We start from the raw sequence: 15,288 nt of genomic DNA on the forward strand, positions 1-15,288 counted from the left end.
ATTGGTGAGCCTTCCTCACCAGCTGCCAATTATCTCAGCATACAAATCTTTAATTACAAAACACTAAGATTTTTGCTTTGTAAGCTTGTCTCAAATTTGGATGTGACAACTTGTTTACAGACACTGACTGATGCCACTGAGGAGAAGAACAGGTTTCTGAAGAAATCTGTTCCTATATGTTTTAATGGCTCTGTTTACATTCTGACCGTAGGTAGATTCTCTTGAATTGAAGAATATCAGGTTCTGTATAGGAGCTTGATTTTGTCCAATACAGAATCAACATATGAAAGCTTTTCAAATGCTGTTCTCCTTTGCAAAATCTCTCACACACACAGAAATATATTTCTAAAGGCTATACTCACGCTGAATCATTCAAAATCTGGCTACTTTGGTGAAAAAAGAATACAGCTTCCCCCATATTCCTGCCAGCGTGCCTGGATTTACAGTTAAAATCTTCTTTACCAGACATAATGAGTCCATGTCTGTTTTATACTGATAGATGGAAAAGCCCACTGGGTAACATTCTTTGCTTCAAAAGGCTGATACTGTATAAAGGTCTTACACTTTGGACGTCATAGGAGGTGCAATGCATCTGATGGAGCAGGAGGAAGAATGCTTTTGTCTCAGAACTAAAAAACAACTTAGGATGTTCAGGCATCTTGAGGAACTCTTGTGTGGACATAGAGACACAGAAATATCTTCCCAGGAAAAAAAAATAAATAATTTAACAGTTTCATATGGAGTCTCCCTGTGCCATGATAAGTAGCATATTCATTATTGTTTGATTAGATGGTGCCCTAGACTATTGTTTAGCAGATTGCTGGTGTTATGTTTTATCATCACATTCAAAAGAGATCTCAGAATGGGAGTACCCTTGTGCCAATTTATGGAGCACCCACACTCTTTTAGGAATTCGAATTTCCTAACGATTCTTTCTCAGCTTTCTGCCTGTGTGGTGCTTTAATTAGATCAATCAGAAAGAATAATAAGGGACGTCTTTTTAAATTTCACTCTCTAAATATTTTGGTAAGGAAAATTGTACATGTAAATAGATTTAATAAAATATTTTCAGGTTCTCCATGAACTGTAAATGAATCTCCAAAAGGTACTGAAGATGATTTCAGAGCATGCATGTCTTCATTTCCCCAGATACTTCATCAAAACCCCTACGTTCAAGATCACTGTTTTCTATTTCAAGGATCAAGGAGACTATATATATTAGCAACACTAATACAGAAAATCTCTCCTGGCAGTTACTTTTATTTGCAGCAGCTGAGCTGCTCAACTGAGAGTCATAATTTTACTTGTCATCTTTGCATTTGTTACAGCTTCATTTATTGTATTGATGTCAGAGGACTATGACACGACCAAACATATCTTTAAGAAAAATGGATAATTTAGGATCTATTTCCAAAGATGTTGGCATCATGTGTTCATTGTTTTCACTAATATCTTCACTTTTTAAGTCTGCTAAACATTAGAAGCTATTTTTCTGGACTCTGGAAATCCCTCATTGTTGCCATATTCCTATAAGAAATGTGTTTTAGTTCTGGAAGTAGACTTAAAAGCTAATTACAACCACCACCACCAAGTTGGATGCAGTCAAGGTAATTGCTCTTACAGGTGCCCTCAGCTTACTTGTGTGAATATCCTTCGAAGGAAACCCAGCAGTGAGGTAATAGGTAAGTTAAACATCATTCTGCCAAGCAAGTAGAAGCTGTAGCTGCTGCCTTTAAAGCTGCTGAAGGATTCAGAATATGTCAGACATTGTCTATCTGTTAAATTCCTTTAAGTAAATTGTTACTGTGCAGTGATGATGGAGATGCTATGCCCCTAGAAATGGGACAGATGTGCTACAAAATGCTGCAAAATATGATTAACTTTCAAGCGTTTTTAAGACCATTCCATTTACTGGAAGCCATCATTGTAATATTTTCTTCATTTACAGTTTCATGCATGCCTTCCACCATTATTTCATTTAAATAAGTGGCACTCCTGTCAGCTTTTTTTTTTCACTTAGAAAGAAAACACAAAAAAGAATTCTGCAGATTTTTTTAGTTTTAATTTTCAGTATCACAGCTAATGAGACGGGGAGAAAACTGGATCTCATGATTGCCTTAACTCCCAGGAAGACAAGAAATTGTTATGTGAAGCACTATGTTTGAGAGCAAGGCTCAGTGGCTCAGTCTGACCTTGCACAAATTCTGTAAGGAATTAAGGTATAAAATTATTGTCTTATGGGAAGCAAAAAATCAAGCTTTTTTCTTTTTCTTATGTTGATCTGTTACAACACGCACATGGTACATTTCCTTCTCAGGTATCTAAGATGCAGTTTAGCATAGCGCTAAACTTATTTGTAAGCTCTCAAGTGACTTCGCAGTTGCAGCTGAAGATGGATACAAGGCAGCTAATTTGCTACCACCAAGGGAAAATGTTCTAACATAAAAACATTCCCTCCCATAGCTTCAAAACTGTTGAGCACCTTGGGAGCCCGACTATTTGTAGAGCTGATACTATGCATATGCTTCCTCCGTGACTGTTACATGCATACATCTGGCATCTGTCTCTGTGTTAAACAGACTTAATAGTCCCTAGTATTAGTATGTAAAAAACCTCTAACCTATATGATTAATGCAATGAAAATAAATGATAGGATATTTGTAAGGTTTTTTTTGTTGTTCTTGTTAGAACTATTTTTGTATTATAGGCAAGACATTCAAAGAGCTCTTCAAATATCGCTACCAACAAAATATTTCAGTTGTGCCCTCTGATTTTTTTTTAAATAGAAAATGTGCTTTTTCTTAGCATGACATTTGTCACTTTGTACAGCCTCTTAATCAAACAGGATTGTTTCCTCTATAAATGTTTTATCTGTAATTCCTTTTTCTATTTATTCTCTTTTCTTTTTATTTTTTAACTTTCTTGATTGTTCCTCCACGTTCTTTTATCCACATTAGACTTCAGAGCTCTCAGTTATTTGCCAAACATAGCCAGACCTATTCTAAAGATATGTCATAATTTCTTTAGGTGATGTTAGGGTGACTCTATGTCCTAATAAATTATTCAGCTCACTGTTGCCAGTGAAGTCAAACTCAAGCAAAGCACTCGATTTCAGATTTCAATATATTTTGAAGAGATCAAAGAGCATGGCAAATCCTGTTCTTTGGTTAGTCAGACCATGCAGAACAGTAATACTCTAAAAGATGAGGTAGTTGCATAGAATGAACACTAAACTGAAGATTTTTTGAAGTTATTTTATCCTTTGTGTCAATGTTCACCTCAAACCCTCCAGCAAAATAATACAAATAAACAAACAATAACCAATACTGGTAATTTGACATCTGCCATCATCCATGCTAACAAAATTAAATATGCTTAACGTGCATCTTTCACAGCAAGTTGTTTCTATAAGAAAGGCTATAAAGCGTACTCTTTCCTAAAGCAAATATACCTGCCTAAGTCTGTTTGGGATTCTCCTTAAAGCTGCAAAATTGAACTGCATTCATCAAAAGACCAGGCTGAACCTGCAGCTCCTACCGTGTATATTAAGTCCTACTGAGTATGAAGGCAAGCTATAGTTTTATTAGCTCTCTTCTTTCAACTGCACTAGCATGCAACAAGGAAGCAAATGAGATCTTTCATCTAATTTAAGAAATTCTGGGAGGGTTCTCATCAGTCAAAGGTTTAAAAGAATGTGCGCAGAAAGTGGACTGAGGTGCTGAATATTATTTTATTATCAGATGCTCAACAGCAGCTATAAGAGCAAGAATAATCTTTCTAGAAGCAGAGACAACCATATAATCTAATTTCCAGCAATTAAAATTAGCTAGAATTATTATGCTGACTTTAGAGACAATGGAGAAGAGTGGATTTAAAGAGTCACTTTGTACTTGGTGATATGCGCCAGGTAAAATATTTCCTAGATATGCCTGTCTATCTTCACTAAACGCACAGGCAATGCGCATTCAGATAGAACATGAAGTCGTCTACCTCTGTGTTAGAGGCGTGCACAGACATTGGTTTGACTTTTTCATTTAACTGACTTAAGCTCTTCAACACTCAACAAATCGTCTGTTGTGAGTTTATATTAAATATATTATATAATTAATATAATATATTAAATAAATTTTCATTTATTTAATATAAACGGGACTTAGGTGTGTAGCACAGCATTATGAACACTCTTTTCCAAGATCTGCTCCTAATGTGTCCCTGTTAGTAAGAAAAATGTCCCCTTGCAAAGCAATATTCTGGCGATTACATGCATGTGTAACTTCCGGGATTTCTACAGAATATTCATTTAGCATCTAGTCAGATCAAAATTCCTAGACCACTGAGATATTTCCTTGCAAAAGTAAAACAACTTATTTTTCTCCTCTAATATTGTGCTACCATGCTAATGCCAAACTACTACATCTTTTGCACAAGTAAAATTTGCTTCAAAGTTCTGCACTTTGAATGCCTGCAGGAACACACAGTAGGAATTTCTGCTCTTCACTGAGGAAAATTGTAGCTGATCCGTTCCCTCCTTGAGGCTGCAGCTCTAGTTGCATTTGACTTCTTGACAGAGCTGTAGCAGGGAACGGCTTTGCTGATGTACAAGGACTGCCACCTTTATACAAGCAAAATGTTTGACCAGTATGAACAATTCTTTATAATTTTATTTAATTTTAGTTTCATTTTATCTTCTATTGCCATGAATTTAGCAAGAGAAATTTAGAACAGCTGATCAGCTGTACTTTGTGCACAGAGCAAGTTTGGATACTAGGCAGCACATCATCCTTCCTCCTGAATGAACTTAGAGCCAAACTCCCCACCAACTCTCCTGAGCCACTGCACCTTGATTTTGCTGCCCAGGTTCTGTTGGCTCTCAGTTCTACCTGAATCCCAAACACACCATGGCACTGAGAAGTATGCAAAAGAGTGCTAAATTCCAATTTGCTCTCATATCTGCAGTTCAGACCTTCAAATCTTTTGCAAATATTACCAAAGCTTGTTTTTAAATTATGCTTAACAAGGAAATTAACAGGAAGAGAGCTTTATGTGTCAGATTCTTTGTGCCTTCTTGCTTGTCCTGAGAATGCAGAACTGATAGCTCTGGAACTTGGAATGAGACTTTAGGTTTTCTGAGATTCTCAAAAGTAAAACACAATGTGCCAAAATAAAATTTATTGGTATGGAGTAGCATACCTCAAACTCCCACCAATCACTGATTTCATTCCCAGAAATAGCTCTAAGCTCAAAATTCCTATTTTAAAGGTTCAGTAGGCTTAAGCTTTTCCATTTATTATGTCTATGTCTTTCCAGCATCAACCCAAATATTCATCCCTTCTTTAAATAAATTATCAGTTTAAATTTGGCATATGCTTTTTGATTAAATGATGGCATTTCTGAGAGAGTCAGGCTGGGATGATAAACAAGGATCCCCATACTGTCAACAACTTTGTTCATAAAACATCAGTCACAGTCCTCTGAAAAGCTGACATGCTTATTTAGCAGTTAATTTTTTTTAAAGATAATCAAGCGGAAAATCAATGATGGTAATCCTGTAGAGCACATCCACATTATCAAATGTTCCTGTGATATATTAGCATGGCTACATTTAGCCACTACAGCCTACTGGTTTACATGATATTCAAATAAATTCACTTGCAGCTGGATATTACAAACTGCCTCCATATTTTCAGCCTATTTATCTTGAAATAGATATTCTCAGTTCCAGAGTAGGTTTTTTAGATAGCAAAAAAAAAAGGCATATTAAGGAAAAATAATGATAAAATTGCATGAAATATATATAAAATTAGCAGTCTTTAATAGGTTAACTGCATAGAAAGAAGCTATTATGTAACTATAAATTTCAAGTAAGAAAAAAGAAATCATATATCAAGTTTACCTGTGTATGCAAAATGTCTCTTCTGAAGTTTCCTAAAATTCATCAGAAATTAATTTGTTTGATTCAAACTCTTTCTTCGAAAAAAACAGATCTAAAGTAAAATTATATTTTGCTTACTGTGAGACTCTCTTTTATAAAACAAAGAGCAAATTATCATTGCATATAAGTAGCTGTTTAATTTCAAACAGGAAAAAGTGGAATAAAAATATAAAATAAAGCATTTCACACAGAGAGAGATATGTATACTCTGGTCACTATTTATTTTCTACTTCTGGAAAAGAAAATACGGCATTTTCCATATGCTTCCAGTGTCACAGTTAGACTTCTCTATGATGACAACATCTATCTCTGATGAACGCATCTAAAATTCAAGTCTTCCTTCTAGCAAGACTGTAATCCTATACAGAAGGTCAATGACAATCTGCCTATTAATGCCAACTGGTTGCAAATAGTAAGCAGCATTTTCTTATTTGGATTTTTCTCTGCTTTGCAGGCTTATTTCTACAGGGACCTCCATCTATTTACCACACTAAATCCCATCGTTCATTTAACACATACTCTTTGTTCATTTCCTAGAGGTAGACAATAAGAATTGGCATTATTGTTAGCATTCTCTGAAGACACGGTCAATGCAGATGTAGCTAATCCTGTCCTACTTGTTATTCAGCAACCAGTGTCTGCCAATAGGATTTGGGAATCCCAAAAGACAGTGTTTAAAGGGAAGGGTTAAAATCAGCTTGTGTAATGACATTCTCAGTTCTTGAGATCATTCATCATATTCATGGAATCTGTTCCACAGAGGGAACTAAGGTTGCTGATTAAATTAACTTAAACTAGATGGACAACCATCTGTGTGAATGAAATCGCTGTCATGATCTGAAGTAACTTTATTAATAGCAAGAAGCTATGTTGGTACAGATATTTCTTTTAATCTGTTCTCAAGGCCCACGTATGCCTTGCGAAAGTCTCCATTTGGGAGGTATCACCTCTAGAGCTCAACTCTCTGAGAAGCAATCATATTAAGTGAAACCTGCTGGGGTACTTGATTTAACATTAAAGTGAATTTATCAGCTACTCCCAACTTTTTGAGAGACTAATTGAATTATCAAAGGCTGCAATGGGGAATGTAAAGCCTTCTGAGATCAGATTTGTAATATAGATAAAATCCTTAACTTGTGCCATGTGATTATCTTAAAATGTAGTAACAGGCTGAGGGCTAGAACACACCTGAATGTAAGATTTATTCTGCCTGTATAAAGTGTCTCTCTGCCCAGCAAAACTGTAGGGAAGGCCTGAAGTGTTACAGACAGGAAAAGGACAAAATTACTTTAAAACAGCATCTCCAGGAACGTTGTGTGCCTGAGTGAGCTGCATAATTTTTGTTATTCTGGTCTTTGAGTTATGTACTTCCACTTTTTATTCACTTTCTGAAGGAATATACAATTTTCTTTATTTTAAGGAGGTGACACATGATCAAAATCAAACATGAATACATTATCTTCCTGAATTAGGGCATATAATATTAATACTATTTACCCAGAAAATCTGTTGAACATGAAGCTCATCTGTGAAAATTCAGCTTTGCCAAAAATTTTACAAAATAATTATCTAGCAATTCATTTAATTTAAATTGTTTCTCTTTGATGTGCATATAATTTTGGAATTATAATATAGATCTTGGCAAAAGAGACTAGTTGGGGCAGATGATTCTGGCAAAATTACAGGGCAAAAGGCAGATTTGTATCCCACTGACAATTTGACAGAGAGATCATCTTCGTATAGATACATAAACATAGATGTTCACAAGGATATCATTTAATACGTATTATAGAAACAAAGCTGTCATCCTCCATATGTATAAAAAAAATTATGCTATTAATATACTGTGATTATAAAAGTACAAAAAAGCCAAGCTGTTCTGATTTGCAATAAAACACTTCTATGAAACTTCCAATGACAAATATTCTAAATATTCACGGTTTCACTTTACCTTCTGGATGATAACCTGCTAACAAAAACATACAGTTCCACGAGCTATGGAACTAATTAAGTTTTCTTGGTAACAGGCATTGATAATGGTTTTCTTCAGTCAAGAGTCTTCAGTTTTTAATAATTTTAGATATCATTTTTTCACTTATATTGGGCAATTATATATTCTATTACAGATGTCTATAACCAGATAATATGCAGAAACTTATTTCTGAGTCTTGTGTACTTCGGTAGATACTGTTTCAAAAGTTACTGGTAATCAAGAAAACAGTCAGACAAACACAGCAATTTGAAGAGTTTCTAAAAATGAAAACAAAATGGAACTTGAAAATGAATCTAAAAATCAAATCATTTTATTATTTTTTTTCCAAAATTGGTGTTGAAAGACTGATCTCCCTAACCAAGTCTTCCTTTTCTTTAATATATGCAAAGCACCTAGGAGATCATGAACACTACTGTAAATTACCTATAGACTAAGATTTTCAAATATCACTTTCTGGCCTAATCAATGTAAAATATCTTTAAATGACTCCTTGTGGAAAAGCTGATTAAGCCTGAGTAAAGAAATTCACTAATGAGTCCAGATTGCTTCTGACACTGAACTAACTCAAACATTTCCACTCAACACCTACTAATATGTTGTGGTGTTCATACAGCTACATACATTTTTTCCATATGGAATGCAAGTGGGACATACTCCCAGATTCTGACGCTTAGATGCCTCCAATGAAGGAGGTTCATATGCCAGCTAGGCATCTAAGTTCCTATTATAGAAAATACGAACTAAAATCTACTTAAAAAAATCAACAGAATGTTTATCTTAATCTAGATATCTACATTTGAGCTGAAACCCATGGCTAAATAGCTGTAAGAATTAATCCAGGTGTCTAAATAGAGATGTAGGTTACCATCTTTAAATAGGAATACACGAAAAGGCTTGGTTCTCTACCCTAAACACAAAATTATTTGTCTTCTATAAATGTAGAAGAAATATGTTTTGCACAGAATTTTGGCTATAGAATTGATGTCAAATAGGATTCATTTTGTTTCTGTGTTAGGAAAGGACTATTTTGATTTATCAGTCTTACTACAAAAATGTGCTATTTCATTCACAGTGGTATTCAAGAAAGCTGCTTTGAAATTTCTTGGAAGACATGCTCCAGCTTGTCATGCCCAGCTGTGTTACATCACATAGTTAATGAAACTCATATCCTCCTACACTAGTCAAGAAAGATCTAATTTAAGTTAGCTTGTTCATATTCTTACCTCTTCCATAAGGGAAAAGTAACTTGTGTACAGATCTCCTAGTACTACTTCCAAAAACTGAGCAGAGTAGATTCTGTACTCTTGTATTTTGAGCAAAGTTTAAGGAAAGGAGAAGTTTCAAGAGATTACAGGGCAAAGTTGGTCATAAGAGGCCAACATACTTCTATTAGATTATATTAGATCGAGATATGAAGACTGGGGAGAGTAGGAAAGGCAAAAGCATCAGGCATAAACTAAGGATTGCAACTTTAGACTTATTATTCAGCAGAACGCACTATTTCACAAAGCTTTAGGCCACAATAATTTAAATGTCATTTATTTGGATACCTCTGTAATAGGCATACAAGAGCAGTGCAAACAAGGAAGGGAAATTTATGAATATGAACTGTCTGAATTTTGTTATGGACTGAAAAAAGACACGGTAAAGCAAACTTTAAACCTAGTAAGCCTAAGCATGCCATTTTCTACATGAATTAAAAAAAAAAAAAGTGTTTTTAAGCACATCACTCTGAAAAATTTAAAAGAACAAACAACATTTTTAAGCATCTAAATAACATGTGTTGACAAACATGGAATAAGAGGAAAGGCCTAGTGCCTTCTCATGATTTGCTTATGGGTAAAATCCAGTTAAAAATAAACCAGCAAACAAAGCAGTGATTACCAAAAACTCCCAACCCACCTCTCAAAGCAGCTTCTTTTTCTCAGTAAGAAATAAATGCTGTCAAGCTCAAGTTTTACCTGTGCTCAATGGCTGTGCTTAAGCTCAGCTGTTTTACGTATGGTTTGATTGTTTTGCCTTTTTATTTTTCCTCCTTTAAATTGGTAGTAACCAAAACTGAAAGAAACTGTTATGCAACACAAAAGAAGTTTGTCTCCAATAAGCCCTAAAACAGAATGCATTTCAGCAGAACATTTTTGTGTCAAGGTTTCTTTTCAACTTTTCACTGTGTTATGGATATATAGCTATATATATATATATATATATATATATATATATATATATATATAGTAAGTGTGTGTATATATATATACTTACATATTTATGTAACCATTTCAGTAATCAAAAGTTAAGAATTAAATTAGCTTTATAGGGAAAAAAAAGAGATGTCCAAAAAACTGGACTGTAGCTGAACATTAACTTGCTTCATGTCTCCCTGGGACTCATCCAAAAGGAGATGAACAGGAATTGAGGCAGTAGTGCTTTTTTATCCTATGTATGTTGAAAAAATCTGCTTTTAAAAATGTGCATCTGTAGTGATGAAAAGGAGAAATATCTACATGAGAAGTATTTTAACTTACGTGAAACTTAAACTGTTGCCAAGTGCACGGAAAATTATATATTCTTTAATAATTATTTTTATTTTCTTCCTTTTTCGTATTCCTCATTCTTTTGTTCCACAATATATATTTCTGTTTATCTGCTCCTGTTCCACTTCCTCTCTTCCTCTCTCAAAATATGTAGCACAATGCTCTTTGATATTTGACATACTGTTTTATAATGTCCACATTTTCACTCTTCTACTGAACAAAAATATCCAGAAATAAGCCAGAGAATTAATCTCCAAAGCTGAACGAAACCTAAAAGGTTATCACTTTAGTCTATTTTACTTGGCATATTATCGTAAGTTCTAGTATATTTGTTTATTCATTATAAAGTACAGATTTAATAAGATCACAGTTCTATACTGACTAAAATTATGTGAGACATGAAATCAGTCACATGCACACACAATGGCAAAGAGCAGAAATAATGTCTCAAGCCTGATATGTTTTTCACAGATATAGAAAATCTCACAATACGAACAGGCAGATTTTAATTTAAAATCTTCTTAATTCTTGACTGATATGTGTGTCATATGACAGCCTTGCAGCAGGGCAGGTAATAATAAGGCAAAGTATTTCATGCACTTTAGCAAAAATGCCTTTCCAACAAATTTACACTAGACAGTAATGAGCTATATTGTCTGGTGCTCAATATAAAAAAAAAAAGTGGGAAGAAATTATTCTGCCCAGCTCTCAGGTATTAAGTCTGTACATCTTTTATGTTGACAGTTCAGCTTCAGGCTATAAAATAGAAGAACCTGTTCTACATGTACTGTTTAAAACAAGAGCAGAAAACCTAAACCTCCATCAATCTACTGTCTTCGTTTTATGGCTTATCTGTGGCAAAAATGAATCATAGGAAAGATTTGTTCTGATTTCACAGACTGATCCATCAACTTGCTGTTGAACCATGCTTTCCTACAGAGGAAAGCAAGAGTAGTAATGGCACAGCTGCAGTATTAAACATACTATAACACCAAGCTACTGTTATTTGCTTCCAATTACAGTATGTAAAAGTAGATTGATAAAATGTGCATGCACACACTACATACCACAGTCATACAAGTTCACATGGTTTATTTTCTATGTATACACATTTTCTAAATGATGTACTCTTTTTAGAAGCTCTACCAGGACCCAAGAACTAGAATAAGAGAATGACTTAATTTTGAATAATTTTTCAGATGAATTTTCCATCCAGTCCTTTGAATACAAGATGCTTTAGGATATGTAGTTTCTTCAGCAAATTACTTGTAAGCTCTTCTAGAAATAATCTATCAGGTTCTGAGCTGTGATGTCTTAAGCTGTGACTTTTCAAAAAACAAGCCCTACACAGCTTTATAACCTCACGTTTAAAATGTGGATCACAAGAGAGGACAGATAGTAGACCAAGTGTTAGCTCACCTGAAAGAAGTAGCTCAAGAGACTGAAGTCTACTTGTGATGGTGTGTAGGGTGAGGATAGCAAAGGAAAGCAAAGTTGGGAATGCTTGAAAAATAAAACATTTTTCGTTAACAAGCAGAAAATTAAAACACTGGGGAAAGAATTCATTTTGCTTCTGAATCCCTTCCCTGGAATGGTCTCTGCTTTTATCTTAACCTTGTGGAAAAATATCTCTGAAAAAGTGCAGTAGCAGAGCCATTAAAGTGCATGATTTCTCTAGTTAAGGGCCACTGGTCAAATCCATAGGGTCCATTCAGGAATAACTTTCATTGAAATAAATAATCTACCCAGGGCAAAAAGGAGTGGACAGTGGAGTGGTAATGAAAAGGATTTAATGTAGTAACTATGCATTTAATTTGCAGTCTTCTTTTACAGACAGTTGTATCTAGACTGCAATTTCATAATGCATTCAAGCTCAGTGCCAGAAAATATCAACTAAGCGGGGGGGGGGGGGGNGGGAAGAAAAAAAACTGGGACATTCTTAAAAAAAAATGATAGTTCAATTTGCTTTAAAGTCTGATGCAAGAATGGGGAAAAAAAAAAGGGACAGAAAAACACCCAAGTATAATTTAGTGGCATTTATTCTATAAAGATTGCTAAGAAAATGCATAATCTATGGATTATTTAGATATTTTTTAAGTATGAAAAAAGTCTCAACGCATAAGCAATCAAAAAACTTCTGAAGGAAAGAGCTTATAGGGTTTCTGACCTGATATCATATTCATTTAATCTACTTTATGAAACTGCTTAAGGAAACATTCTGCTGCTTTCTGAAAGACTGACTTGGGGATTATTGGAGCTGTGTAATTGTTCAGCTGATCAGACTAAAAAGAAACACTTGCGTTTATACTTATCTTGCAGAAATGGGCAATTAATTTGAGAAATAGATTGCTGTCTAAAAGTCTTGCCAAAATAATTTCTAGCTGAGAGCAACTATAGCTACTTTAAAAAATATATGTATATATTTTTTTGAGTGGTCTCATTTTCTAATGCTCAATCTTTATTTAACATCTATTCTTTTCCCCTCCTCTGCAACATAATTATGCAGAAATCCAGCATAAAAACAGGTTGAGCAGTTAAAAACAGATAGCTTAAACTTTTTTTTTCCCACACTGATATTCCCGCAGTTGTTTCTTTCTTTTTTCCTCTCTTTTTTCTTTTCTTTTTAATTCAGCTTTTTCATTTAATTTGTATCTGTTTCTTTCTCATTATTGAAATATGCTCTGTCAACACATGAAAGTGCCTGAAAAATAAGTCTGGGAAATGCACATGCTCATATCAGTTGTATTGCGATTCGTAGTGCATACAATGGGAGAGAGCAAAATTCCCAGTTTGTCCAGCTAAAGAAGGAACTTATCTCTCACCATGCTCACTCCAGAAAGGTTTCTAGCTCTTTTTAAGACATTCTGTGTAGAAGTTGACAGTGTTTCAGGATATAACTATGTATGTGTTTTCTTATCTCCAAAATAGGTTCGCTTTGCTTTTCTAATTTTGACATAAACTCAGTGTACACTGTAAAAGTAATCATGGTTTCATGATAAATACTCCTCATTTGCAATACTTCATTTCAACAAGTAGCACTTGACATTTAGCCTAAAAGAGATGTAAAATGTTACCCTGACAGATGTTCAAAAGGTCCACTAAAATATAAGAGTTCCTCAATGTAGAAAAAGGCACAAGATGTTGTTTTTCCCTGAATTTCCAAGATCACTCTTTAAAATAATTAAAAGATCCTAATTCACCCAGGAAAAAATGTTTAAGAAGTTGGAGCTAAGTGAGAAAGAACTAGTAGAAGTCTGTTAAATCTTCATTTAATTCACTCCAAAAAAAAAATAAGAGGAAGGGAAAAATTACAGAAGATGATACTATATGAAATAAAATGGATTTCATTTGATGCTAAATGTGTAAAGAAGCAAAATAGAAATTACAATCTATCATAATTAGAGGATTCTACCTACTTGAACCAGAGTTATTCAGAAAATGTTAAACTGATTTATAAAAGAAACATGTGTGCATTGAGTTTTATTCTCATTTTCCATAGTTTTATTTTTATTTAATATTCAAGGTATTTGGGGCCACTATTGTGTTTTTTTTCAAGCTTATGTAAAAAATGTTGATTTTTAGTAGTATTCCAGCCCTCCTGCTGCATACTTCTTTTTTTACATTTATGTGAAGATTCATGCACATATTTATTATTTTACAGTTGAAGGAGATGGTACCCTTTATTAACAAGACACCATGTAATCTGATGGCTCCTGCTGGAGTACAAATATCATATGCTTTCTATTTTCATGTAAAAGGTGACTAATAGCTAAAAATTACCACAGAAGACACACACTAATTCTTAGTGGGCTTGAAGGAAAAGAGAAATTACACCATCATGTTAGTACAGTAGGTTTAACACTGATTAATAAAATAATGATTTATATCTGTATATGAACTTTACAAAAATCAGAAAGATTAATATCTTTTCTTTGGGCAAAATTACATTTAAGATAGTTAAAGATTATCAGATTATTTCATTTTCATTTGTCCTTTTGAAAGATGTCAGGGTCTCTCTCCAAGTAGGTTAAAAATGATTTTTCAAATGAAAAAACAACAGGGGGAAAAAAAAACCCTGAAGTTTCAAATCCCTCTTAGTGATAAGGTAAGAAGAAGCGTTTGATTTTTTCTTTTAAATGGTGTCTAATGCTAGAAGCTGCTTTAATAGCAAAAGATTACATGATAGCTTTTGTCAGTGTGCCCAGCAAGGTTAGCCATAAATATGTGCATATGTAACAGGCAAAAAAAATTCTTTTGTAATGCAAAATGTTACTTTTTGACAAAATAATATTTCCATGCCGAAGGAGTTCTTCCGCATATTCTTGAAAGGACTCTCTTTATAGTTTCTCTTTTAAGTTACTGAAGTTGCAGAAAACTCAGTGTTTCACATCACCCTCAACTGCTCCCAGCAAAGGAATCAAAGTATAAGAGGCAGTTTAGAAGGAGAGAGGAAAAGCTAAAGAGTGTTAGAAGAAACTGAAAAACATCCTGCATCTGGTATATACTGAAATTAGCTTGGAAGACTGCTGAGAACTACCTGCTATGCAGCATTGCTACTTACTGTGCACTAGTTTTCCTAGAAAATACAGATTCTTGGAACTGATCCAGACAGACTGCAAGTGAGGTTTTTTTTTCTTATTATCAGTGTGTAATAATAAAAATCAATAATAATTATAATAAATACAACAGCATCTTCAGGGAAGATAGAAAAAGCTGTTGTATAAGAGATGGTTAGTTTATGGTAGAGATTTTCTGATTATCACAGATTGTATGAACGAAACTGCAATTCTGTATTGTTGCACTACAAATTACATCAGACTTAGTTAGCTTCA

General features: G+C 34.1%; 1 protein-coding gene across 1 annotated transcript in view; it reads right to left on the reverse strand.

The window, feature by feature from the left end:
• The window catches only part of PCDH17 (protocadherin 17), an 85,630-nt gene that overhangs the window by 13,445 nt on the left and 56,897 nt on the right, over positions 1-15,288 (reverse strand). The window lies entirely within an intron of this gene.

Source organism: Numida meleagris, chromosome 1, assembly GCF_002078875.1.
Source record: "Numida meleagris isolate 19003 breed g44 Domestic line chromosome 1, NumMel1.0, whole genome shotgun sequence".
Lineage (NCBI taxonomy): Eukaryota > Metazoa > Chordata > Aves > Galliformes > Numididae > Numida > Numida meleagris.